Source organism: Canis aureus, chromosome 22 (assembly GCF_053574225.1).
Source record: "Canis aureus isolate CA01 chromosome 22, VMU_Caureus_v.1.0, whole genome shotgun sequence".
Taxonomy (NCBI): domain Eukaryota; kingdom Metazoa; phylum Chordata; class Mammalia; order Carnivora; family Canidae; genus Canis; species Canis aureus.
This window is the reverse complement of record NC_135632.1, coordinates 29,641,495-29,668,629: the sequence shown is the minus strand read 5'-3', so window position 1 is coordinate 29,668,629 and position 27,135 is coordinate 29,641,495. Positions and strand designations below refer to the sequence as shown.

Below are 27,135 nucleotides of genomic sequence, written 5' to 3'. Positions count from 1 at the left end.
CCGCTGCGCCACCCAGGGATCCCCACACACACAGATTAATGTCCTGATCAAAAATGGGGGGGGGGGTGTCTTTGCCAAATCTGATTATGATACTGAAAAACTAGTCCTGGCTGCAATATCAATTGGGTTTTATTTAACTTGTAATTAAAAGAATAATTTTCCATCTTTCAAAAAGAATTTCAAAGCACTTTTAAAATGGAAAATATTTTAAAAGGTAAGCACATTGCTCACCTTTAACAGTATTATTTGCAAGCTATTCATGGCCTCAAAGATCAAAGACAATCTTTCCATTTTCTATTAATAAGCAAGTCATTACTATTTGGCTTACTATTCACAACCAGATTGGACTATAAACACCTCTACTTCTTAGAAATAATCAATGAAGCACTGCTGGTGACTCATAAAATTCAGACAAGGACATATGCACCTTAACATCCTATATGGTTTAGTTTTGAGTGCACAGGCACTGTAAGACACTGGTCCCAATTCACTTTGAATAGTCTTCCCTATTGACACAGAAAAGATGTTTTAAGTCAAATTGTATATGTACATGCTTAGTATGCTATTAATATTGTGTTCTTGGAAAGCCAGTCTCATAAAATGAAATTAGAATATAAAGAACAGAATCAGCATATTTTGCCATCAGAATTTCTCCCATAAAACTGATGACTTGGAACCAATTCACTTTGTCTCTCAAGAGTTAATTAATTGTATGTATCTCTTTGCAACTAACTCCATCTTTAGTGATATGTCGGTAGCTTGAAATTAGTCATGATAGGAGTACTTACACCACAGAAACGAGCAAACTACTCATAGGTTTACAAGTTTAGTATTAGAAAATGAAGGTGTTTGATTTCTATATTGTTCAATACAGTAGCTCCTAGCCACATCAGTAGCTCCTAGCCACATGTGGTTACTGAACAGTTGAAATATGGCTATTGTGACTGAGGGATTAAATTTTAATTTTATTTCATTTTAATTTAAACAGCCATATGTGACTAGTGGCTACGATTTTGGACAGCTCAGTCCCACAGTGAAATAACAAGTGATGGGATCTTCCAAGAGTATAGAGACTGAGAGAGCTAAGGCCTGGGAGGAAATAAGAACACTTAAAAAGGGTCTACTTCAGGTCTTAGAAAATGAAATGCAAAGCCCTTCCAAGTTCATCATCACTTTTTGGATCTGCTACCCACAATTTGTTTGTTCATAAGCCTGAAGCAATCAGTGGTGGGGATAGGTGGATAAAAGCCACCTCCTCATTAAGGTAACCCAGTAAAGAAAAGTAGCCCCAGTGCCCTAAAATAATGGTTCTCAAATTTTAACATGCATCAGAATCACCAGGAAGACTCCTTGAATCATAGATTTCTGGGTCCTACCCCCAGTTTCTCATCTAGTAGATTTGGGTTGGGGACCAAGAATTTGCATTCCTAACAAACTCCCAGGTAATGCTGATACTGATGGTCCAAAGACCACACTTTGAGAACCAGTACTCTCAAGCTCATTTATGTCATATACGCACCCCTGCTTCTTCAATCCCAGTCCACATGCTTTTCATTCAGGCTGAAATCCTATTAGCTGTGTTTTCTGAGACACTAAAGCAATCATTACTCTTCATTGGTTAATTCTGTTCATGAGGTCTAGAGTTAAAACTACAAGAAACCTGACAAGCTCTCCTACTTTACCTCTTCCAGGGTCCCTGGAGCTCTATTGTTCCCACTGTGCCAGATGCTACTTTTGAATGTGCAATTTAAAGAGTTTCTGCTCATAGCCCCAGCTGTTTATGAAAACTACAGACACCATCTAATCCCTCTCTCTCTCTCCAGCCCTCATAATACCTTCCAATAGAATACACTGAACATAAACACAAAAAGCAAAAACAACCTCCAGTATATACCTACATTTTGCAAACTCCTTGACAATCTAGATGCAGCAGGAGCTAAATGATTTTATTTCTCAGGAGAAAGATGGTAAGAGGGTACTCTCCCAAATAGAAATACACCTATTTGCATAGACTGGAGACCCAGGAATTTGGATGATGAGAGTAAATGGCTTTTCAGTTTTAACTATAGTTTAACAAAGAAAATAATAAGAGGCTTTGTGTTTTCTCCTGTTTTTGTTCCAACCCCCTTCACCCAGAGAAATAAGATGATGATATTCAAGAGGCTATTTTAGAAACTGGTCCTGAGATAGCCTGGGTAAAGAAAGGTTGATAAAGACAAGGTTCGCCATCAAGACAGAAATGATAGCTTAAAGCACAATGTAGGTGATGTAAAGAGAAATTACAAAGTAGGAGAAATAAAAAAGTGTCAAGTTCTGAGGCCTCACTTCTTGCCTCAACTACTCAGAGTTTTATTTCTGATTAGGATGTTTCCTCACTTTCTACAATAGGATTCTGTTATGCTTAATCAGCACATTGTTGTAAATTAAGAAACATTTTTAAAGTGAGAGAAATAAATAAATAAATAAATAAATAAATAAATAAATAAAGTGAGAGCAGAGGTACCAAACTCTGTTCTTTCAGTAACATGTGGCTATTTTTATCTCCACGCTAAACTACTTCTGGACTAGGGAAAAATTCCTCAGCCCTCTACTATAAACAAGAGATTAAATCTAGACTCAAAGCATAGTACTGAAGAAATAAAAACAGGTACTCCCTATTATTTCTCTTTGAATATAGACCATTTACACTACAAATTACTTGCACATTTTTAAATCCATCTAATTTGGCCTTAAGTGGTCTTCCTAAAGGCAGAAACAATTGATGTGTGTTCAAAAACACAATTTAATTTTAAGGTTAGCCTGAACAAAATATTTTGAGACAGTAAATTGAACTGTTCCCCTCACATGCACACAACAAAAATTTCTAATACATACCTAAGTCAACTTACAAACCCTGCTATCTCTGCTGCAAAGAAGATCAAGAGTTGACTTATTTGTCTAAGACAAGTAACAAATAAAATAACAAATTCATATTCTACAGCTTCAAAAAAAGGGTAAAAATTGACATTATGACTTGCCTTCAAAATAGCAAGAATATATGTATATTATATTCATATGTATATGAATATATGTATATTCCCTTATATGTATATACATATGCTCCATATCAGGAAGCTACTAATCTTTCTCTCCTTTTTCATTCTCACACATTTTTTTACACCATTTATACTCACCAGGTCCTGCAGTCACTTTTCCCCATTTTACACTTTCTTCACCTTTAAATGATATATACTTTAAAACACCAAGAAGAAAGGTTTACATTCACATTAACTGATTTCAATTCTCCACTGAGACTAAGATGTTCCTGTTCAAGAAATATTATACACTCTGACCCCTAAGATAAGATATCCTTTAAAAGAAATCCAAATGGATGGTACATATACCACAGAAGTCATTTGGTATCAGAACTTGAAAAGATATCTGTTTCTAAGGTTTTCTTGATAATAGAGCAAATATCTATTACTTGTATGCTAAGTTTTCTACCACTGACAACTATAAAGAGGAAACTGATCTTTGTTTTTCTAGCACCCCCTCTTCATCTAGTTGGCTTCTTCATTTCAGAACTTCTTATTAATAATGAGCCCTGTTAATATGTGCTTACCATACACCAGACACTGTTAAGCACTTTGCACCTCTAACCTCACCACTTTATATTAGCACATTTAATTATCATCACAATCTATCAGAAAAATCATTTCATAAATGTAACAATGAATTTTCAAAAAATCAAGAATTGTCCAGATCCACGCAGTGGTAATGGCAAAACTGGATCCAAAACTCTGAAACATCAAAGCTTATGCACTGAACTCCATGCACTGAGGCCTACCTTGAAAGCTACTCCCAGCAAAAGAGCCCAAAAAGAAAAAGATGGCATAGGTTTTTCAAAGTCTAATGAGATCTAAATGTCAACTAAAGCTTCCCATTAGAACTATTCATTACAATTATCAGCTCTTGCTGGCTTACAAATAGGTTAAAGAGGAAATTAGCTGAAGTAGATTTTAATCACTTAAATGGCTTTTCCCCCCTTCAACAGGTGATTTGTTTCACCAAAAGCAAATCCTGCCAAGAGAATTAGATAAATAAGCAACCTGTAATTGAATGGTTCTTATCTAGTCTTCCTTGGAAGTTAGCAGAATTGGATTCGTGGTTTCTGTCCTTTAGGTAAGGAAAAAGTTAATATTTCAACTAATGTCTTATAGCAAAGAAAAGGAACTAACAGTGGCATTCTTCTTTTTTTCTATCTTTACCATGTTTAGCTATTTGTAACTGAAGTAGTAATACCAAAAGTATGCAGACAGAATATATAGACCTTGATTTAGCATGTTATTTCCTGATTTTTAAAAAGCAAGGTGATATATAGTTCTTCAGGTATATATATGTTATTCATTTATTTACACTCGGCCTATAGAGATTTCATCAACCTAACCCTTGTTCAAGAGTTACAAATTTAGGGACACCTGGGTGGCTCAGTGGTTGGGCAGCTGCCTTCGGCTCAGGTCGTGATTCCAGTCTGGGAATCAAGTCCCGGGCTCCTGCGAAGATTCTGCTTCTCCCTCTGCCTATGTCTCTGCCTCTCTCTGTGTGTCTCTCATAAATAAATAAATCTTTAAAGGAAAAAAAAGAGTTACAAATGAAAAACTTTCATCTTAGAGAAATTAAGATTATGGGTTTCTTTTGAATTTATAAGAAAAGGTTCAAAAAAGAATTGAGTTGGAGGTAAAATTTCCAGAAAGTTTATCTTAGATAAACCTGAAATATGTAATTATATTAATGAGTTCTGAAATAAAAATCCCTTACTGCTAGAGTATAAAAAGGAACCTACCAAAACCTCTGTACTATTTGACTCCTGTTCATCTGCTTGTCCTTCTAACTTATTATTAAATGTTTCCTAGAGCCCAGCCACCATGGTTAGGCACCATATTTATATTGTAGTGTATAAAAGAAACATGGTTCTTGTGCTTTAGGAAGCTTACAGAGCTGGTAGGGGAGTCAGGCATTATGACTCTCCTAGTCTTAAAGATATACAAATATAAGAATTCTGTTTCCCAAAGAAAATTCCATGACACACTGTCCAGAGTTCCCCAGTGTTTCCTAATTGGAGTCAATTCCATTCTCTCCTTAGAATTTTTACTTCCTTGGAAGGTCACAGAAAGCCAGTCAAGAATTAGACCTCTAGGGATGCCTGGGTGGCTCAGCAGTTGAGTGTCTACTCTCCACTCAGAGTGTGATCCCCGGGTCCAGAATCGAGTCCCACACTGGGCTCCTTGTAGGGAGCCTGCTTCTCCCTCTGCTTATGTCTCTGCCCCTCTTTCTCTCTGTGTCTTTCATGAAGAAAGAAAGAGAGAGAGAGAGAGAGAATTAGACCAGCTAGGACTAGGAAAAAAGAGCTTGCAAAATGAAAAAGATTCTTAGATCTCCCAGAGGATATTAGCATAATCTCAGCTCCTCCACAGGAAGAGACTCAAGTCAAAGTCATGATCCAAAATCCCCTCTGCTCTGCATCACTTGCCATCAGGGAAATACAAATCAAAACCACAATGAGATACCACCTCACACCAGTGAGAATGGGGAAAATTAACAAGGCAGGAAACCACAAATGTTGGAGAGGATGCAGAGAAAAGGGAACCCTCTTACACTGTTGGTGGGAATGTGAACTGGTGCAGCCACTCTGGAAAACTGTGTGGAGGTTCCTCAAAGAGTTAAAAATAGACCTGCCCTACAACCCAGCAATTGCACTGTTGGGGATTTACCCCAAAGATTCAGATGCAATGAAACACCGGGACATTGCACCCCGATGTTTATAGCAGCAATGTCCACAATAGCCAAACTGTGGAAGGAGCCTTGGTGTCCATCGAAAGATGAATGGATAAAGAAGATGTGGTTTATGTATACAATGGAATATTACTCAGCCATTAGAAATGACAAATACCCACCATTTGCTTCAACGTGGATGGAACTGGAGGGTATTATGCTGAGTGAAGTAAGTCAATCGGAGAAGGACAAACAGTGTATGTTCTCATTCATTTGGGGAATATAAATAATAGTGAAAGGGAATAGAAGGGAAGGGAGAAGAAATGTGTGGGAAATATCAGAAAGGGAGACAGAACATAAAGACTCCTAACTCTGGGAAACGAACTAGGGGTGGTGGAAGGGGAGGAGGGCGGGGGGTGGGGGTGAATGGGTGACGGGCACTGAGGGGGACACTTAACGGGATGAGCACTGGGTGTTATTCTGTATGTTGGTAAATTGAACACCAATAAAAAATAAATTTATTTAAAAAAAAAGAAAGAAATCCCCTCTGCATATTTAATACAGCACTGTGAGTAGAGCAGAAAGCAGTAGGGACCACAAAAAGATCCCATATTTGGTGGAAGGAATCCTTCATTGTGAGTGACAGAAAACCCAAATTAGATTTATTCAAACAATTAGGGGACTTTACAAGTTCAAGTCACTGAAAAGTCCAGAGGTCAAATAGCTTTATGTGCAATTTCATTAAGGCTTTAGTTTTGGTTTTTGTGATTCTTTAGGCACTTCTCTCTATATCCATTTGATCTTCAGGATGGCTTTTCTTATGGATATAAGAGTACTGCTAGCAGAAAGTGGAGCTACAGTTTCTTTCTCAAACAGGTCCAGGGTATGAGATGATAGTTTTCCCAACAATTGAACAAAAGCTCTAAACTTTACTCTAATTGGACATTCCTGAACAATCATTTTAGCCAAGGGAATATCATGTACATACCACCTTCTGCCTAAGTCCGTAATTCCCACTTTGACCACTATATGTATCAAGGAAACCCCAACAACCATGAATGGCATTACCCATCCCCCAAAGAGCCACACTGAAAAAACCTATTTTCCTCAGGAGACATGGATTATGGGGGCCACAAAATGGGATGAAACGGGAAATAGAAATGGATACCAGAGAGACACTAGAATAACTGTTGTGTATAGGTTTCTTTGTCTATCTCTAGTAATATGTTTCCTCCCAACAAGAGCAATGTCCAGCAAGCAAAGCCTAAACTAATTGACTGACAACCCATAAAAGGAGTACAAGTGTCTCCAGATTCTTTTCCCAGCTAAGTCAGCAATAATGTAGAAACTCACATGCTGCTCTCATAAAGTTTTATCAGCTACAATGAAAAAAACCTGGATAACATCCCAGCTAATCTCTCAGCAGCAGCTGGGGAAAGCATCAAAAAATTACTTTTTCACTTGTCTGTCCAAGTATTGTCTGCACTTAATCTGCAGATATCCAACTATTAACACTAAGGGACTTCACTCAAACATAGCAACTGCCACAGCACCCTGAGCACACTACCCCATGTGACCACTCTCTCAAAATGTTAATTAAAAATTCCATATTCAGAGTAGGCTTTGTTAGGAAATGTCCTTAAGCCCAGCAGAGCAGCCTGATTTCTCTGCTAATTGCTCTGATTCCCAAATGCTAAGAGATGCCTTTTGGCGGAACCTATTCTAGGCAAAATGTAGGTTTTCCAAGTCTTCCTAAATGAACTTATCTGTTTAATTTGAGTTCCCCATAGGAAACAATGGCTTAAACCATTAGCATATTGGTTTCAAAAGGCAACATGCTTTTGCTTCTCCAATTTATCTTTTAACTTCTAAGCATAACATGAGGAATAAGAGCATGTGCTCTGTGGTTCAAGTCTTGTGTGACAAGTCTCCACTAGCTATGTAACCTACATTATAGCAATTTCTCTATCTGTTAAAGGATAGGTTTTTTTTTTTTTTTTGAAGGTATAATCATGACTCTCATACGAATGAATAAAAAATGAACATGTGTCAAAAACTTCATGTAAAGCATTAATTAATGAGGAAACCAGTAAGATGTTACAACCAGTTCAAAAAATAATTCAAAGAACTACACCTAGACAGATAGGAAGAAATACTGAACTAAATTTATTAAAAGGGACCAAGAGATCAGGGCAATAACCAGTTACATTTTGGTCACAATTTATCTGCATTTCTAAGAAGAATCATGATTATTATCTTTCTGAAGCTTATAAAGTTATAAATTAATGCAAAACCAGCGATAGACATAGATAACTCAGAAAAGTATACTAACAAAACATTTGGTAATATTTTTTGGAGAAATGAGGGGTTAAATAATTCTAAAATCTTCCACAAATTTTTTTTCTGAAAATGTCTGCCAAGTAAAAACTCCACTATTAGAATGAAAAGACAAGCAAAGACTTGGAAAAAATTATTTTCAAGAGACATATCTGATAAAGAGCTGCTATCCAAAGCGCATGAAGAACTCTTAAAACTCAACAACAAAAAACAAACAACGTTATTTTGAAAAGGAGCCAAACACCTCAATAGCACTTCATGAAAGTATACAGATAGCAAATAAGTGTATGAAAAGATGTTCCACATCATACATTTTCAGAGAAATGCAAACTAAAACAAGATACCAGTATACATGTACTAAACTGGCCAAACTCCAAAACACTGACAACACCAAATACTGATGAGGATATGGAGCAGCAGGAATTCACATTCATTGCTGGTGGGAGTTAAAAAGGTATTCACTTTAGAAAACAGTTTGGCACTTTCTTACAAAACTAAACATACTATTAACATATGATCTAGCAATCCTGATCCTTGGTATTCCCCAAAGGAGCTGAAAACTTTCATGTTATGACTGTCATATCTGCAAGCATCTCAAAAGTCTGACAGAAAGAGCTTTCCTTTTATAGGGAGGAGTAAATAGTGCTAAAAAAAAAAAAAAACATAAAAACAAACAACAAAACAAAAACCAGGGCGTGGCATCACTATTTTCCAGGAACATAGGGCTCAGGTAAAGTTCAACATTGCCAGTCTGCCCTCTTGTTCAAGGTGAGTGATTATCATTCATAGCTGAACAACACCAAAGTAATCATAAACCTCCTGAGTGGAGTGAAGCAGAGTCTAAGCAACTGCCTCCTAAAGGCTGTAATTTGCATTGTTCCTGCAAAAAAATGGTTGAACCATCTATTGTGAGGTGGTGGCAAAGGCCAGTTGTTTTAGGATCCTCTTAAAGGCATCTTAAAAGAGGAATGCCTAGAAAGGAAAAGAGAAATATTAGTATAAACTGTCCTATTGGAGTAAAGAGCTGACCACTGAGGGGATCTTGCCCAGTGGATTCCAAGAGATTGATACATGGAATTATTTCAATCTTGTGTCACTGTTCATGGAGTTTCTTGAAGTTAATATTTCAATGCTCTTGACAGTGGGGTCCACAGTCTTGACTACTCACATATAAGGGTGTGCGTGACCTGAGTGTTTAGCCAGATTTTCTTAGCGGCCCTTCCTTAGTAACCATCCTTAGTGACTCATTCAGAAAGAAATCCAGCCCATGCATGGTCTGTTAAAGAAAGGAGTCCTTCACAGTGTTTATCAAATCATTAGACTTTAGCTCAAAGAGCTTCTTCAGACCCTGGGGGACAGGCCGCCTACACGGCTGATAAGAATCTGGTCAGGGGTCCCTGGATGGCTCAGCTGTTTAGTGCCTGTCAAACAAGTCCCACATCAGGTTCCCTGTATGGAGCCTGCTTCTCTCTCTCTGCCTATGTCTCTGCCTCTCTCTCTCTGTGTGTCTCTCATGAATAAATAAATAAAATCTTAAAAAAAAAAAAAAGAATCTGGTCAGTCAGGTTTTAGGTCTTGGTGATACCATGTCAGAAGGGAGGGGAAAAAATGAGAATGGAGGGTTATAGCCAAATACTGAAGGAAACTAGAACGAACATATACTCTTAAAGCTATAGACTAAGACATATTCCCTCTATGTTATTTTTCTATTAACCTCCAGCTCTCTCATTAAGAATTATGTGGAAATGGATGGAACATTAAATTGGCAAGTTCATGCAGCAAGGCCTCAGATAAATCTTCATTTGAAACAAAGACGAATCCAAACCATGAATGCCATGGCCAAAAGAGGACCAGATGAGAGAACTAAAAAAGAGAAAACTGGCTACTTGAAATATGAGAGAAACCTTCATATGAGAGTGTGGGGCTCAAAAATGAGCCAATTTAAAGGGTTTGAGGTCCTTCTCCCACCATAAAGATGAATTAGAAAATCAGAGCGGTCCCTCTTCCATTCCTACTCTTTAAGTATTAATACTCCTATAGTTCACTAATACCTATGCTTTTTCATACCTTTTGGTTTTGCATAGGCTGTTCTGTTTGGGACATCCTCCCCCATTCATCTATCTGGTAAACTCTTCTTCATCAAATGTCAGTTCAAAGCATGTTATACAGAAAGATTTCCCTGGTTCCCTCAGGGAACCTTAGGGCTTCTAGTCATGATGTGCCTTTTTTGGTATGATGTAATAGGCACTTTCATATACTGCTGGTACATAAATTGGAACTACCACCAAATATCAAAATTATAAATTTGTATAATCAACCCTCAACCTAGAAAATTCACTTTTAGAAATTCATCTTACAGAAACACCTACACCTGTATGAAATGATATATGAACAAGAATATTTATTGTTGCATAGTGTGTAACAGCGAAAGGCTGGAAAAATCCCTTTTTTCTGCCCACAGACTACACATATTATGGTACATCTAGAACAGTGATTTTCAAAGTATGGTCCCCATCATCAACATCTCCTGGGAATTTATCAGAAATGCAAATTGTCAGATCCCACAGCAAACCCCTTGAATCAGATTTGGGGATAGAAGTCAATAATCTATACTAACAAATAACTATAATCTAGGCTAACAAATAATCTATACTAATAATCTATACTAACAAATCTATACTAATAATCTATACTAACAAATCCTACAGGTGATTCTGATATATGTCAAAATTTGAAAAATACTGATTGAAACAATGTAAGTACCATGCAGCTGGAAGGGAGCTCTCTACATCCTGCTAAAGCAAGATCACCAATATCCTTTGTTGGGTGATGAAAACAAACTATGAAAGCCTGGCTGTAATATGTTACCTTTTGTGTAAATGAAAGGAAGAAAGAAATGAAATTTTAATTAGTTTTTATATGCATTTGTCAAAACTCTTAAAATCTGGATATGTCAGAAATTAAGAAGAATGATTAGGTATGGCTGAGGGGCTTTGGCAGATGGAGGACAAGGGACAGAAGAGAAACTTATAACTATGAGTTGCCTGTTTATATTTTGTAATTTTTTTTTAACCATGTGCATGTATTAACTCTAAGATAGAGACTTTTTTAATGCACATCTCTAAAGTAGTGCCTAGGAAGGATTACTATCTTGGCTAATTGCTTCCTACTACAACCTTCTCTCAAAACCCTGCAGAATTGGGGCAGCCCAGGTGGCTCAGTGGCTTAGTGCCTGCCTTCAGCCTGGGACATGATCCTGGAGTTCTGGGATCGAGTCCCATGTCAGGCTCCCTGCATAGAGCCTGCTTCTCCCTCTGCCTGTATCTCTGCCTCTCTCTCCCTCTCTCTGTGTCTCTCATGAATAAATAAATAAAATCTTAAAACAAAAAACCCTGCAGAATTGTAAACAGTTCTATTTTTTTTTAAGAGTTGCTGATAACTCAAAATCTAGGAGCTAACACGCAGACACATATACACTCTGATGATGTACCGGCACATGTACATAAAGAAGGACTGGCTCGCTTAGTTGCTTTATTATCAATTAATTTTCCAACTGCTCTTCCAGGTTTAAGGATATTTCCTGCCCACGTACAGGAATTTGCCCAAGTATAAAAAGGCACAACTATTTACAAACTGCCTATTTAAAAAGGAGGAATCAGGGACACCTGGGCAGATCAGTGGTTGAGTGTCTGCCAAGTCTCAGGGCATCGTCCTGGGGCCCCGGGATTGAGTCCTACTACGAGCTCCCCTCAAGGAGCCTGCTTCTCCCTCTGCCTGTGTCTCTGCCTTTCTGTGTGTGTCTCTCATGAATAAATAAATAAAATCTTTTAAAAAAATAAAAAGGAGGAATCATTTAGACAAATCTAAACTTAAGAGTCATTTAACAATGCAAATATCAAGCTATATTGATGTTAGATAAAATACCTACTATATGTACACCTACTATATGTTTTGTGACCTTTAATCTTAGCAAAGTCCAACAGTTTAGACAGTTTCAAATGTGCTCTAGTTGTTGACAACAAAAAGTTTTTTTGTATTGTTATACTAGATGTCTGTATGTGAATATTGCTGTTGTTAATTTGATGTGGGACCCTCAATAATTATTAAGGGATTCAGTTGTGCTTTTCTATTAAAAAAAAATTAACATATTCCTCATCCATCTCATTGGAATGTGATAGGAATTAATTGAGGATAGTTTTAACTTAGTAGTATTTTTAGTTCTTCAATTCCAGACATTATGCAAAAAGCAAATAGCCTTGTCATAAACGTCGTCCTATTTTGTCCTATTTTCAATGTAGTGACACTCGGACAAAGTTAAATCCCAAGATCCCTTCCTGCTGCCAAACTCCAAAATGGAATCAACAGCAATGACCTCACCTAAATCTCCAGAAGGACTGGAAAAATACAACTCCAGGTGGCTTTTGCTGGCTTATGTCCTCAGGAGACCTTTATAGGGCCCCTATGCTGTGGAACACGAAGCCTACACTTGGCAAATTTACTGTGCTGTTTGCTTTGATCTGAATTTGCCTCCAGTAAGTACCTTTGAAGTCCACATATTTCCTGAGACTACTGCCCTGCAGATGCCCAAAATGAGCCATGAGAACTATTAAACTGTGTCTTGACCTGCTGTGGAAACTCAAATGAACCATCAGTAATAGGATATAAGAGAACCAAGAGAGACCATAGCCAGTGATGGGTACAATTGCTATCAGGGTACTTCTTATCAATTTCAGAGACAGGCTGTAAAGATCTTGGAAAATGTTTGCCAAGTGCTTTAAGTCCTAGAGAAAAAATATTAGTAGAATCCTTTGAGACAAAAATGGGAAAAGAAGGTTTTTTTGAAAAGGCAGAAAGAGCAAAGGGGATAATAGAAATTCAATTCAACAAATATTTGTTGAGTGCCTACCAAGTAGCAAGCCCAGGCTCAGTACCAAGATGAGTGAGGCACTTACAGGACAGCACTCTGGAAGAGGAATGGGAAGACAAGTTTAATAACAAAAAGGTAGATTAAAATAAATTTCATGAAAGAGGTGTTCCTGATCTTCCATTTTTTCATTCATTTGTTTCAGTTCCCAGCAACTGGCACCGTGCTTCACACAGGGGAGGTACTCAGTAATACCAAAGAGGCACTTAGTCATACCAAATATGAATGAACAAATAATTGGATATATAACACTGGTGAGAGGGAAAGTGTTTCTATCCTCTTAATCTGCCTTCCTTTCTGCACATACCTCAGCCTGTGACTTTCAGACGGTACTCATCACTTCAATGGTGCCTCTTAGAAGCACCGCTTACAGGGGTTGAGTTTATTAGTGTCTATTATTGCAACCAGCATATCTGAAGCCTATATTGAAATAATTCTTCTATAGACTATTCACGACCTCCTCCTCCATCAAAACTCATAATTGAAATCTATGCCCCAATGTGCTGGTTATTAGGAAGTGTAGTTTTCAGAAGATGATTAGGTCATGAAGGTAGAGTCCTCATATGAAGGAAATTAGTACCCTTATAAAAGAAACCCCACAGAGTTCCTTCATCATGTGAAGATACAGCCAGAAGACAGCCATCTATTAACTAAGAAGCACATGCTCATTGGACACTGTATCTGTAGGCGCCTTGACCTTGGACTTCCCAGCCTCCAAAACCATAAGAAACAAATGTTTGTTATTTAAACCACTCAGCCTATGGTAATTTTGTTACAGCAGCCCAAACAGACTAGGACAAGCACAGACTGCATGTTAGGAGTAAGGATACCAGCTCATTTCATGTTGCCTATGTCTTTCCCCTACAATTTAGTCCCAGAAAATTTTAAATGTTACACTTTAATTTTCTGGACTACCTGTTAGTGATTTCCCATCTCCAAAAAAAAATGACGCTCTTCTCATTTCTCCTTTCCCTCTAAAATATTCACTCTTTTAAAAGTTATTTGACTTCTACTGCTGTACTTCCCAAGACTCCCTAAGTACCTGTATCAAAAACATTTTAGAGCTAAAATATAAATAGAATTAACTAATCTGGTCTTTTCTGTACATTGGCAAAAACTTGAATTCCAGAGAGGTAATTGGCCAAAATCTGAGCTTTGTGCTTGGCAGAACAAGGCAAGTGCTCCAGGCTTCCAATTTCAGATTAGCACTATTTCTTTCAAATGTAGCTTTTAAAAATAATATTTTATGTTCAAAAAGCCCAAATTCGCAAATGTTTTCTTTCCCCTTTTACTAGACTTGACAATTCCTCATAAAATCTTTCACATGCTTTTAAGATCAATTTATAATTTGATCAACAGTAGTCTGGGTTTAAGCACAGCATTTGGCTAATGAAAAGCCAAAATAATATTAACTCTTCTATTCATGATTACAAAAGTCCTTTAAGTCCCCCCAGGAAAGTAGAAATGTTAAAAAATACTTTTCTATTTCATTGATTACTGAACTCTCTTCCACTTGCCAGGGCCCATTACTGCCCACTGGGTTCCATGATTTAATAATGTGAAGAGTAACACACACAATGTTTATCAGTTTAACAATGTCATTTAAACTGTACAACAACACTGTCAGGCATTGTTGAGGATGAATTGCCCCCTGAAGGGTTTGGTTTAAAAAAAAAAAAAAAAAAGGAAAGAAAGAAAGGAAAAATGAAAAGTTGCCCTCTGAGAGTTGCACTGCAAAATCAATAAAATGCATAGTGATAGAGATATGCAAAGTGATTTATAAAAGCCCATTGAATCCCAAACATGGATAAAGCAAGTTTGAAGATATTTGCCAATGACTGGGTCATTTATAATGACAAGTCAGAGAAGCTAGTATTTCTATTACAGAAGATTACAGAAAGCCACTTTTACCCTGGTGTTTCAAAATTCAAACCATGAAACCTCCTACTTTTTTTTGAATCCTATTCCCACTCAACATTCTGACTTTGTGGGGATCCCTGGGTGGCGCAGCGGTTTGGCGCCTGCCTTTGGCCCAGGGCGCGATCCTGGAAACCCGGGATCGAGTCCCACACCTGGCTCCCGGTGCTTGGAGCCTGCTTCTCCCTCTGCCTGTGTCTCTGCCTCTCTCTCTCTCTCTCTCTCTCTCTCTGTGTGTGACTATCATAAATAATAAATTAAAAAAAAAAAACATTCTGACTTCGACTGAACTTCCAAAATAGTTTGCCTATAAAGACAATATGCCCTAACTAAAGAATACCATTGTCCATTCCTAGCAATCTTTACCTTTCTCTCTTAAATTAATAAATTTCCACACTGGTTTATACATCAGTCTTCATGAATTTGGTTAACAAACCTTGCTTTGGAAAAAGGCACCACTATTGGGAAAACCCTAGTCTGTGGATTATGGAGAATTCCTCCTGAGACCCCTTGGTGACCAGCCAATTCACTTCTCCTACTGGCATACTGGCACACTGTGCTTGGCTCCATATCTTCCACACAGTATGCCCTGATATTATCTCTGTCTTCTATATGAGAAAACTAAAGCTTGGCAGTAAATGCTAGGAGTTAGTATAATTGTGGGTTGGAACTCAGGCCTCACTCCAATTCCAGCGTAGTTTCCCCTTCTGATTTGGTGGCAGACACCTCTGGTGTCCCATAGCACATTGCCTTGGACATGTTGAATTTCAGCTAAACTCCACATAAACTTAGCTTACCCTAAGGGTGACAGTGCCCCAAATTATGATGTGTCATTCATCTTTCTGCTTTCTACCAAAAGGCCTTTTATGAGGCCACAGAAACTTGCTCAGCCCATGTGCAAGTACAGTCCAGGCTATCTTAGGGACTGCCCTCAACCCAAGGGGAAATGAGAAAGGTTGGATAAATATCTCTGATTCCTATCCTATGGGAGAATATCTTTGAGAGGTATTTTTTCAGGAGGCTCCAGAAAAATCAAGTTGTTTCCTACAACAACCTTGATATCACCCCCCTTATATTGAATTTTTCTCCTTCTAACTCTCACATTCCCTTACTCCTGCTTTCTGGGATCATTTCCCAAAGAAAGCACCCATTCTTGTCTCAGTCTTTACTCTGAGGGGGATCCAAACTGTAAGAGATACCTTCATCCACAGAGTAAATCAAAATAGACATTCTTTCTTCCTGAGACCCAGAAAGTACTTCTCTCACTGCTGCTCTGGGAATACACATAGAAATAACATCCTCTGGGCTTCACAAGAGCCACAGAAATAAGTCTGGGACCAGGTTTTATAGTCCAGGTTATGACCCACTAAGTCAGTAAATCTGAACTTTAGATCAGAGAGATCCTTCTGGGTTCCATAAGGGGCCCTAGAAGCCAATGGAAGATATTACACTCTCCCTGAATCCAGAAGAACTCAATCAACTTTCCATATTGAGGGCTTTTACAATTACTAATAGTCAAAGTAGTCCAATTACCTATTGTTATACAATAAACTACCCAAAACTTAGTGGTTTAAAACAATGTCAACACTTATTTTGCTCAGTGATACAGTTTTATAAATTCTGTCTTGACCCACTTTTGAGGTTCTAGGTAGGGGCTGGTCACTTCCCCCTCTCGAACAACTGATTAAATCCACACTCCAAAAACCTCTTCATCTGGCTCTCACACTCTGGGCCACTCTGAGCCTGCCATAATCACCCCAGTGCAGGTATCAGAAAAGCAGGGACAGCCCTATGCCCCATAACTATTGGTATTCTTCCAATCCTCAGCCTGCTTGTCCTCCCTTGCCCTTTCCTTCCCACAGTTCTCCCCTCCTCTGACTTGTAATGAACCCTGGTGCTTCCCCAAGTAACTCTGCATAGCATGCCATGTTCTCTCCCAGGGAACTGTGAGTCTAACAAAAATGTAAAACTCTTTCTGGTCTCTCTCTTGATCTGTCTCTGGCCTCATCTCACCATGCCTCACCAAAGGTAAAATGGCTAAAAAAAAAAAAAAAAAAAAAAAGGTAAAATGGCTAAAACATTAAATAATCCTGCAATTTGGGCAGGGCTCAATGGGGATATCTCATCTCTGTTCCATGCAGCACCACCTGGGGGCTCAAAGGCTGGGTGATGGAACCATCTGAAGTCTTGCTTACTTGATGTCTGTTAACTGATGCTGGCTTCCAGCTAGGACCTTAGCTGAAGATATGCCTGGAATGCTTACATGTGGTCTTCTGTGTGACTGTTAAATGTGGGAGAGTTAAATGCCTTAGGTAAGTCACTCAGTAGGTATAATTCTGGACTTGAGCACAGACTGGGTTCTAAGGGTAAGCATCCCAAGGGAGTGTCAAGTAGAATCTGTATCATCTTTTCTAACATCATCTCACAAATCATTCAGCATCATTTCTACTGCATTGTATCCATTAAAGTGAGTCATTAGGCTGGCCTCTATTTTGATGAGAGAAGTGTCAAAGAAGTTGTGGCCAGAATGTCTATCCTTTGCTGGACCTGCCATCTTTGACTCTTCCATATCATCATGTTTTAAACATCTGGTTCTTGGATTCCCTAAGCTCCTAGAAACTAGTCCCCAGATTTTTCTAAACCATGAGAGTTCTGAGACCTGTAAAGGTCTTTAAAAAGTATGCAGTTCCACTTCCCATCAATCTGCCTAGCAAATGGTTGGTCACCCAGATCAGATTTAAATGCTTTAAATGGCAACAAGGTAGGTCAACATTTCCCAAGCTGCCCATTCTCACTGTGAACAGCTCTGCTAGAATATTTTTCCTTATCAAAATGTACCTTTGCTTGAAAGTTCCAAGTGCTAGTTTCATTTGTAGCTCTTGGATTATATAAAATAAATATAATCCCTATTGCACATGATAGTTTTTAGATACTGGAAGGCAAATTATCACATCTCCTTAAATCTTCTCTTTTTCAAGGTTAACATCTCTAGTTTCCTTAGCTGTTTCTTATAGAATGGGGGCTTACAAGATCTTTCCTCAACCCTATTTTTTTAACTGAGGGCAATTATTTAAACTTATACTAATTCAATCTCATGTTTAAAAGTCTCTGTTCAATTTCCCTATGTGTTCTGATCTTTTCGAATTTTAATTGTCTGAATCTCAAGTTTGTCTTATCTGAAAATTGTGTATATATATATATATATATATATATATATCACTAAAAATATATAATTATATATACAGAGATATACATATCTTTTCAATTCACTAATCAAAATGCTAAAGAAAACTTTAATGTACATCACCAAATGAAAACAGATTTATTCATCAACTGTCAACTAGCTATGCTTGGATGCAAGGATATTGAAAGATGGTTTGTTAAATATCTTTCAATATAAAATATACACATGGCTTATAATAGTATTTTGGTCCTCCAGCTTACATATTCTATTTTTTAAAAAGGAAACAAATATTATGACTCTATTTAACAAATATTTAATAAATGCATTCTTTGCTGTCCTAGGCACTTGCACACAGCAGTGACAAAATAGACAAGGTTTTTGTTTTCCACAGAGGAAGACACATAAACAAATAGTCAAATAAATTAATAAGATCATGGTAAAAAGTGACAAAAGTCTGAGTCAGTGGGTAAATGAAGCTACTTTAGTGTGAGTAATCAGGGAAGGCCTTTTGGAACAGATAATATGTTTAAGTGAGATGTTAATAAAATAATCAGCCCTGTGAGTATCTAGAATTATAATGATACAAAAGAAAAAAAAAGTTCATGCAAAGATGCTATGGCCATATTTGAGAAACAAATAAAAAGACAACAATGTGGTTGTAGGTAATGTGTGAGGCAGAGAGTTGTACAAAATAAGATTGGATGGGTAGGCAGAGGTTATCATTTAGGATCCTTAAGGTCATTATAAGGTGTTCAATTTTATTCCATGTACAACTGGATGACCAGGTGCTGAAGTTAGAGAAGTTCCCAAGGCTTCCTTCACTTCTGACACCAATTAAAAGTTCAGGGGTCCCTGAGGCCACCATCAAGTTCCATAATTCACTAGATGGAACTGAAACCAACACACTGAAAGCTGTTATACTCAGATTAGAGTTTATTACAAATGGGTTGCATTAAAGTCTCTTGGCAATCAAAAGTACTCAATATACAATGGGGTACTGCCAATGAGAGAAACTCACCTGAGCCTTGGTGTCCAGGGTTTTTTTGGGTTTTGTCCCATAGACATGATTGGCTACCCATGGGGTTGAACTTTAGTCAGTCTCAAGCTATTGTGAAGGTCGAGTTGATACCACATGATCTTACATTCCCAACATAAATCAAATCATTAGACTATGAGAAGAGGCCAGGATGGAGAAGACCGATATTAAAAAGTTGGGGGAAAAAAACAGGCAGCCTAGGACCAGGTTGGCTTGCCTACACCAAGGCTAGCGCCTAATGATCATTGTATTCTAAAAGCACCTAAACCACTCCTTTGTCGACCTATTTTAAAATTTTGTCTGAAATTGAAGGCAAAAATAACTATGTTCAGAATCCTTGGTGTTTTTTGAAAAAGTAAGATGTTTCCCTTTATAACTTTTTTTTCTGGAATGTATACATGTATTCCTGATCATGTAGTGATATGGACAAAATTTCTACAATTGCAAAGTGAGTAATGAAACAGTTTTTGAGTACCTGATACATGTCAGACACTGCTACCCATGTTTACTATTATTTCATCTAGTTATAAGCAGAGATTTTTTTTTAAATGTTCTGGGGTATAATTCATCCAGGTCTGAGATCTTGAATACATCTAAAGGGTCACTTCTGAGGATCAGAACGTATTTTTCAGGTAGTAATTTCAGTATATACAGGCATTAATTAACTTCACTTATTCAACAAATATTTATCAGTTGCCTACTATCTGCCTGCAAGGTGCCTTGCATTCACTAATGAAGACAGCAAGCAATGGTACCCACCCACCTGGAATAGACTGCCCACTACTATATAATGCAATCAGAAATTCACAAATTTTATCACTAAACAAACATAGATCTGAATAAGGTTTAAACTACTTAGTAGTGCTGTAGTTATGAGCAAATTATTGAATTATTCTGGACCATAATTTTTGACTCCACTAAATGAAACTAACACCATTTACCTCCAAGAGTTGTTGTGAAGCATAAATGAGAGAAAGAATTCATGTCAAGTGCCTGACCTATAGCAGACTGTTAGTTCCTTTCTGACCATTAACTGATTCAACCTAAAGGCTGCATGCCTGTCCTCAATACCCTTCTCTTTTTTAAAGCCAAGATAGAATACAAAATTCTAAATACAACATTTAAAGTAATGGGATCATGGGCTTCCTAAGATTAAGAATATCAATTGTTCTAGTCAGTTATAAGATTCCAAACCCACAGTTATGGTCTCATTTTTCTTCATGACTTTTGGAAATGTATGCTGTGGTAGCCAGCCTCCACCATGGCCCCCAAAGACCTCCATCTACTGGTTTTCATACCTTACCATCTATAATAGGCTTGATCTGTGTAACCAGAGAATATTGTGAAAGTGACAGTGTGTGACTTCCAAAGTTTGATGATAAATATTATGAATTCTACCCTGCTCTTTCTTGAATCACTTTCTTGCGGATAGCCAGCTACCATGTTGTGGGAGTAATCTATTAATCCTATGCAGAAGTCTTCATGGCAAGAACTCTTACCAAGAGCCAGCACTAACCTGACACCTTGTGGGAACAAATCCTACAGCCCAGAATAGCATTCAGTCCACCCAATATCTTGACTGCAACCTCATGAGAGACTCTGAGTCAGAACTACCCAGCTATGCCACTCCTTATGTAATATAAGAAATGTTTATTGTTTTAAGCTGAGGGCCTTCTCAGAGGATAGTTTCAGGGTAACTTGTAATATAGCAATAAATAATACATGTGTAATAAGCCACTTGAAGAGCCAAAAGCAGAAAACCAAGTGTTTTCAGAGGCTCAAACATGATGAAAGACATGTCTCTTTTGTTATCCAATACACGTCAAGAATTTATTATCAGATGGTTGCGTTGTTATTTTTTGCTTTTTGGCTTTGGTTTATGTCGTACTGGCACAAAAGTACTGGTATAATAAAAGGTAGGCACTCTGGTCATGAAAAATTAGGGCCTAAAAATGTTAGAAATGTTTCAAAGGAACTAGCCTTAATCTTGTAAATGTAATTTATTATCTTACCAGCAAACGGGGCAGAAATGCAGTTCCTAGCTTTAGAGAGTTCAGAAGAATGCAATGTGGACTCCTCTAGAAATATGGATATAAAACAGCCCACCAGCAAGCCCTGCTTCCTTCCTGCAGGCATAACTCTATGCATTTGGTGGCTGGGTCATTCATATGCCATAATACTATTTGAATAACCTATGAGTACAAAAATTAAACAAGGCACAGAGTTTATCTTTATGAAAGATAAAGATTAAAAGTTGAAATTTAAAAACTTGAAGACTGGAATGGAATACTGTCAAATAAATGAACACAATTTTCCATAAATATGTTTCTCCTTAGCTAAATTTAATTTATATTAAGTTATAAGACATTAAATAAAGTCATAATTCTCAAATTCCTCTATTATTCTCTACTTTTTCATACTTTCCCTTCAAATCCTTAACACTGCTATATTCCACATACCCATATCGATACTCACAGTCACACACTTCCCCACAAACACACCTCTTTCTTGTTTACTATAACTATAAATTTCCATAGCTCAACAAAGGAAGAGTGAAAAATCTAAATTATTTGGTCACAGTCAGCATGATGAAGGAAAAGTAAGCCTAAAGTTAAATTTAAGCAAAAATCTGCATCCCCAAAAGCAGAGACTTTAAGTAGACCTTATTTTAGCTTCAATAAAAGAATCCATATCCTTTTGGTTCTTTTTAAACTGGTTTCCATGTTTACAGAAATAGGCTGCTTAGTTCTGCACATCCCAGGAGGGTTAGCTAATCCTGTACCTGCTATTTACACAGTCACATTCCCATCACTGTGCCAGAGTCCTGAGCTGCCCAAGAGAATTTTCCTACAGGCCCTTCAAAACTTGCAGCTGGCACAGCAAATCTTAGAAACTTGCTCACAGAAAAGGTATTCTGAAGTTGCTACAAAGTACTTATTTCAATAAAAATTACAGCCCAAAATTTAGTTTGGAAAACTTCCTTTCAATATAAGAAATATAGAATAAAAACTTTCACCACCAAAGATTTTCATTCTGATTCATAGACACCATCCCTAAATTCCATTCCACTAATCAAAGATTTTTTTTAATTGAATTTCATCTAAACAATAGATGATGATGTTTTTATTTTTATTTTTTTTAATTTATTTTTTATTGGTGTTCAATTTACTAACATACAGAATAACCCCCAGTGCCCGTCACCCATTCACTCCCACACCCCGCCCTCCTCCCCTTCTACCACCCCTAGTTCGTTTCCCAGAGTTAGCAGTCTTTACGTTCTGTCTCCCTTTCTGATATTTCCCACACATTTCTTCTCTCTTCCCTTATATTCCCTTTCACTATTATTTATATTCCCCAAATGAATGAGAACATATAATGTTTGTCCTTCTCCGACTGACTTACTTCACTCAGCATAATACCCTCCAGTTCCATCCACGTTGAAGCAAATGGTGGGTATTTGTCATTTCTAATAGCTGAGTAATATTCCATTGTATACATAAACCACATCTTCTTTATCCATTCATCTTTCGTTGGACACCGAGGCTCCTTCCACAGTTTGGCTATTGTGGCCATTGCTGCTATAAACATTGGGGTGCAGGTGTCCCGGCGTTTCATTGCATTTGTATCTTTGGGGTAAATCCCCAACAGTGCAATTGCTGGGTCATAGGGCAGGTATATTTTTAACTCTTTGAGGAACCTCCACACAGTTTTCCAGAGTGGCTGCACCAGTTCACATTCCCACCAACAGTGTATGAGGGTTCCCTTTTCTCCGCATCCTCTCCAACATTTATGGTTTCCTGCCTTGTTAATTTTCCCCATTCTCACTGGTGTGAGGTGGTATCTCATTGTGGTTTTGATTTGTATTTCCCTGATGGCAAGTGATGCAGAGCATTTTCTCATATGCATGTTGGCCATGTCTATGTCTTCCTCTGTGAGATTTCTGTTCATGTCTTTTGCCCATTTCATGATTGGATTGTTTGTTTCTTTGGTGTTGAGTTTAATAAGTTCTTTATAGATCTTGGAAACTAGCCCTTTATCTGATATGTCATTTGCAAATATCTTCTCCCATTCTGTAGGTTGTCTTTTAGTTTTGTTGACTGTATCCTTTGCTGTGCAAAAGCTTCTTATCTTGATGAAGTCCCAATAGTTCATTTTTGCTTTTCTTTCTTTTGCCTTCGTGGATGTATCTTGCAAGAAGTTACTATGGCCGAGTTCAAAAAGGGTGTTGCCTGTGTTCTTCTCTAGGATTTTGATGGAATGTTGTCTCACATTTAGATCTTTCATCCATTTTGAGTTTATCTTTGTGTATGGTGAAAGAGAGTGGTCTAGTTTCATTCTTCTGCATGTGGATGTCCAATTTTCCCAGCACCATTTATTGAAGAGACTATCTTTCTTCCAATGGATAGTCTTTCCTCCTTTATCAAATATTAGTTGCCCATAAAGTTCAGGGTTCACTTCTGGATTCTCTATTCTGTTCCACTGATCTATGTGTCTGTTTTTGTGCCAGTACCACACTGTCTTGATGACCACAGCTTTGTAGTACAACCTGAAATCTGGCATTGTGATGCCCCCAGATATTAAGAAAATTATTCACCATGACCAAGTAGGATTTATCCCTGGGACACAAGGCTGGTTCAACACCCGTAAAACAATCAATGTGATTCATCATATCAGCAAGAGAAAAACCAAGAACCATATGATCCTCTCATTGGATGCAGAGAAAGCATTTGACAAAATACAGCATCCATTCCTGATCAAAACTCTTCAGAGTGTAGGGATAGAGGGAACATTCCTCGACATCTTAAAAGCCATCTATGAAAAGCCCACAGCAAATATCATTCTCAATGGGGAAGCACTGGGAGCCTTTCCCCTAAGATCAGGAACAAGACAGGGATGTCCACTCTCACCACTGCTGTTCAACATAGTACTGGAAGTCCTAGCCTCAGCAATAAGACAACAAAAAGACATTAAAGGCATTCAAATTGGCAAAGAAGAAGTCAAACTCTCCCTCTTCGCTGATGACATGATACTCTACATAGAAAACCCAAAAGTCTCCACCCCAAGATTGCTAGAACTCATACAGCAATTCGGTAGCGTGGCAGGATACAAAATCAATGCCCAGAAGTCAGTGGCATTTCTATACACTAACAATGAGACTGAAGAAAGAGAAATTAAGGAGTCACTCCCATTTACAATTGCACCCAAAAGCATAAGATACCTAGGAATAAACCTAACCAAAGATGTAAAGGATCTATACCTTCAAAACTATAGAACACTTCTGAAAGAAATTGAGGAAGACACAAAGAGAAAGATTTTTTTTTTAAATATTCAATTCCATTTCTTAATCTCAGCTGCCATCCAAACCAAGAATTATTTTAACAAAGTACTCTAATTGCCACTTAGTTTTTCTCATTTACCTTAAAGTAAAATTTAGATTAAACTATTTGGCACATGAGGATTTAAATGTCATTCTCTAACATTTTAGAATATTTTTTTAATTTTTCATTGTAATAATTCAAAATCTTAATCTCCTTTTAATCAACTCATTCACTTAAGTCTCTTATTCAAAGTCTTTATTCCCAAATTATTGTTACTAATGTACAAACAAGTGGATAAGATTGCAATGAAAGGCAAAAAAATCGAGACAAGGCCATCACTTAGTAAACGGTAGAGTAGGAAGATCCTGAGTTTACCACCTCCCATGGACACACCAAGGTAACAACTACATGTATTGCAACTCACCCTGAAAACAACCTAAAGACTAGAAGAACAGACTGCCCATAGCTGAAATCATTAAGAGTAGGCCATAACAAAAGAGTAGAAGGGCTAGAGACATAGTTGGGAACCAAACCCCGAGTAGGGCTACCCACAAGCAGGAAGGATATCATAAACATGAATCGGTGAAGGGATCAAGCCCACACCAAGCATCCCTGGTTCTGGAAATCCCATAATCGCTGGCTTTGAAAATCAGTGGAGCTAAACTTCCGGAGGTTTAAAAATCAGCACAGTTTAACTCAAGGAGAGCCAAAGATCTATAGGAAATTGAACCTGTGCTCTGAAAGAGCCAGCACACTATATCACTCAGTCTGAGACCCAGCCTAAGAAGGAGCAGTTTGAGAAGTACCTAAGTAATATTTAAAAGGTTTATTAACTAATTTTAGGGCATATGTCAGGGGGTCAGATATCTGCAGGAACTTTCTCTGGGAACAGAAGTGCTGGTGGATATCACTTTTCTTGCCCTCCTTCAGCCTAGCTAGCCAGATAGATGCTTGTGGGACCCAGTTCTGAAACTGTCCATCAACCTTGGAGTGGCTAGCACCACTCGCCCCCAAGCATTCTCCTGTGAATCCACCTGCCTGGCAGGCACCCCTTCCAAGTGGCTCCCACCCCACCAAATTTAGTGGGCAGACCCTGCCAGGACCAATGCCCCTGAAGAGCAACTCCTGCCTTGGGGAAGGAGGGATCTAGCCCCATGTATCAATACAGCCTCAATAGTTATAGTCCAGCCTCTCAGTCAGCCACAGTGGAGAAACTGCTCTAGGTACACTGTCTATCACTGCACCCCCAGCAGTCATGGCAATTCATTGCAGCCAGCTGGACTACGAAGCAGCCCTGCTCACCAGCATGCCTGGTAAATCTGGACCTCTCAAGTAACCACTGGTGGGCAACCCCTGCCCACCATTGCACTCACAGCAGTTGTGGCCAGTGATTGCTGAGAACCAGGCTGAGGGGCAGACCCAACAACCAAAGTACCAGTAGCAGTTGCAGCCCAGTCAGGACAGAAGGGCACATACAGTCCACACAGGGGCACACCTGGCGTGCCTGGTTCTGGTGACTAGGGGGGATAGTGCCACAGGGCACCCCAAGACATTCTACATAAGGTCACTACTTTAAAGAGTAGGAGATGTAGCTGACCCACTGAATACATAGAAACAAACACAGAGAGGAGACAAAATGTAAAGACAGAGGAATGTGTTTCAAATGAAAGAATAAGACAACCCCCAGAAAAAGAGCTAAACAAAACAGAGATAAAAATATACCTAATAAAAGAGTTCAAGACTAATGTTCATAAAGATACAAATCAAGCTTGAGATAAGAGTGGATGATCTCAGTGAGAAATTCCACAAAGAGATAGAAAATATAAAAAAGAACCAGTCAGAGCTGAAGAACATACCAACTGAAATGAAAAATTCACTAAAGGGAATCAACAGCAATTAAAGGATAAAGAACAACAGATCAGTGATCTGGAAGACAGGACAGCAGACAGAACAGTGGAAGACCAAACTGAACAACAAAGAAAAAACAATTCCAAAAAATGAGGATAAGTTAATGAATTTCTAGAGCAACATCAAGCATACTAACAGTCCCATGACAGAAGTTCCAGAAACAGAGGAGAGAGAAAAAGCAGAAAACTTATTTGAAAAAATAATAGCCAAAACCTCCCTAACTTGGAGAAGGAAACAGATATCCAGATCCAGGAAGCATAGTAGCTCAACCCAAGTTGAACCCAGAGACGTCCACACCAAGACATATGACAACTAAATTGGCAAAGTTTAAAGATAAAGAGAGAATCTCAAAGCAAACAGGGAAAATCCATAAAGCTATTAGCTGATTTTTCAACAGAAACTTTGCAGGCCAGAAAGCAGTGCTATGATATATTAAAAATTATGAAAGAAAGAAGCCTATAACCAAGAATACTCTATTTGGCAAGATTATCATCCAGAATTGAAAGTGAGATAAAGAGTTTCCCCAATATATGAAAGTTAAAGGAGTTAAATGCCATTAAAGTAGCCTTACAAGAAATATTAAAAACGACATCTTCAAGTGGAAAGAGAAGACCATAACTAGAAGTAAAAAAATTATGAAAGGAAAAAATTTCATGACTAAAAGCAAACATACAGTAAAAGTAGAAGATCAATCACTTACTAGTTCAAAGGTTAAGAGATAAAAGTGAAAAAATAAAGTGTATCTTCAAAAGTTAGTTAA

At 37.9% G+C, this 27,135-nt stretch overlaps 1 long non-coding RNA gene across 3 annotated transcripts in view; it reads left to right on the top strand.

Moving 5' to 3' along the window:
- Positions 1 to 15,818: 15,818 nt before the first annotated feature.
- LOC144293973 (uncharacterized) overlaps positions 15,819 to 27,135 on the top strand; it is a 34,374-nt gene continuing 23,057 nt past the window's right edge. For all 3 annotated transcript variants that reach the window (XR_013361324.1, XR_013361325.1, XR_013361326.1), the window contains exons 1-2: positions 15,819 to 15,934; positions 17,071 to 17,241. This is a non-coding gene — a long non-coding RNA (uncharacterized LOC144293973). The remainder of the gene's footprint in view (positions 15,935 to 17,070; positions 17,242 to 27,135) is intronic.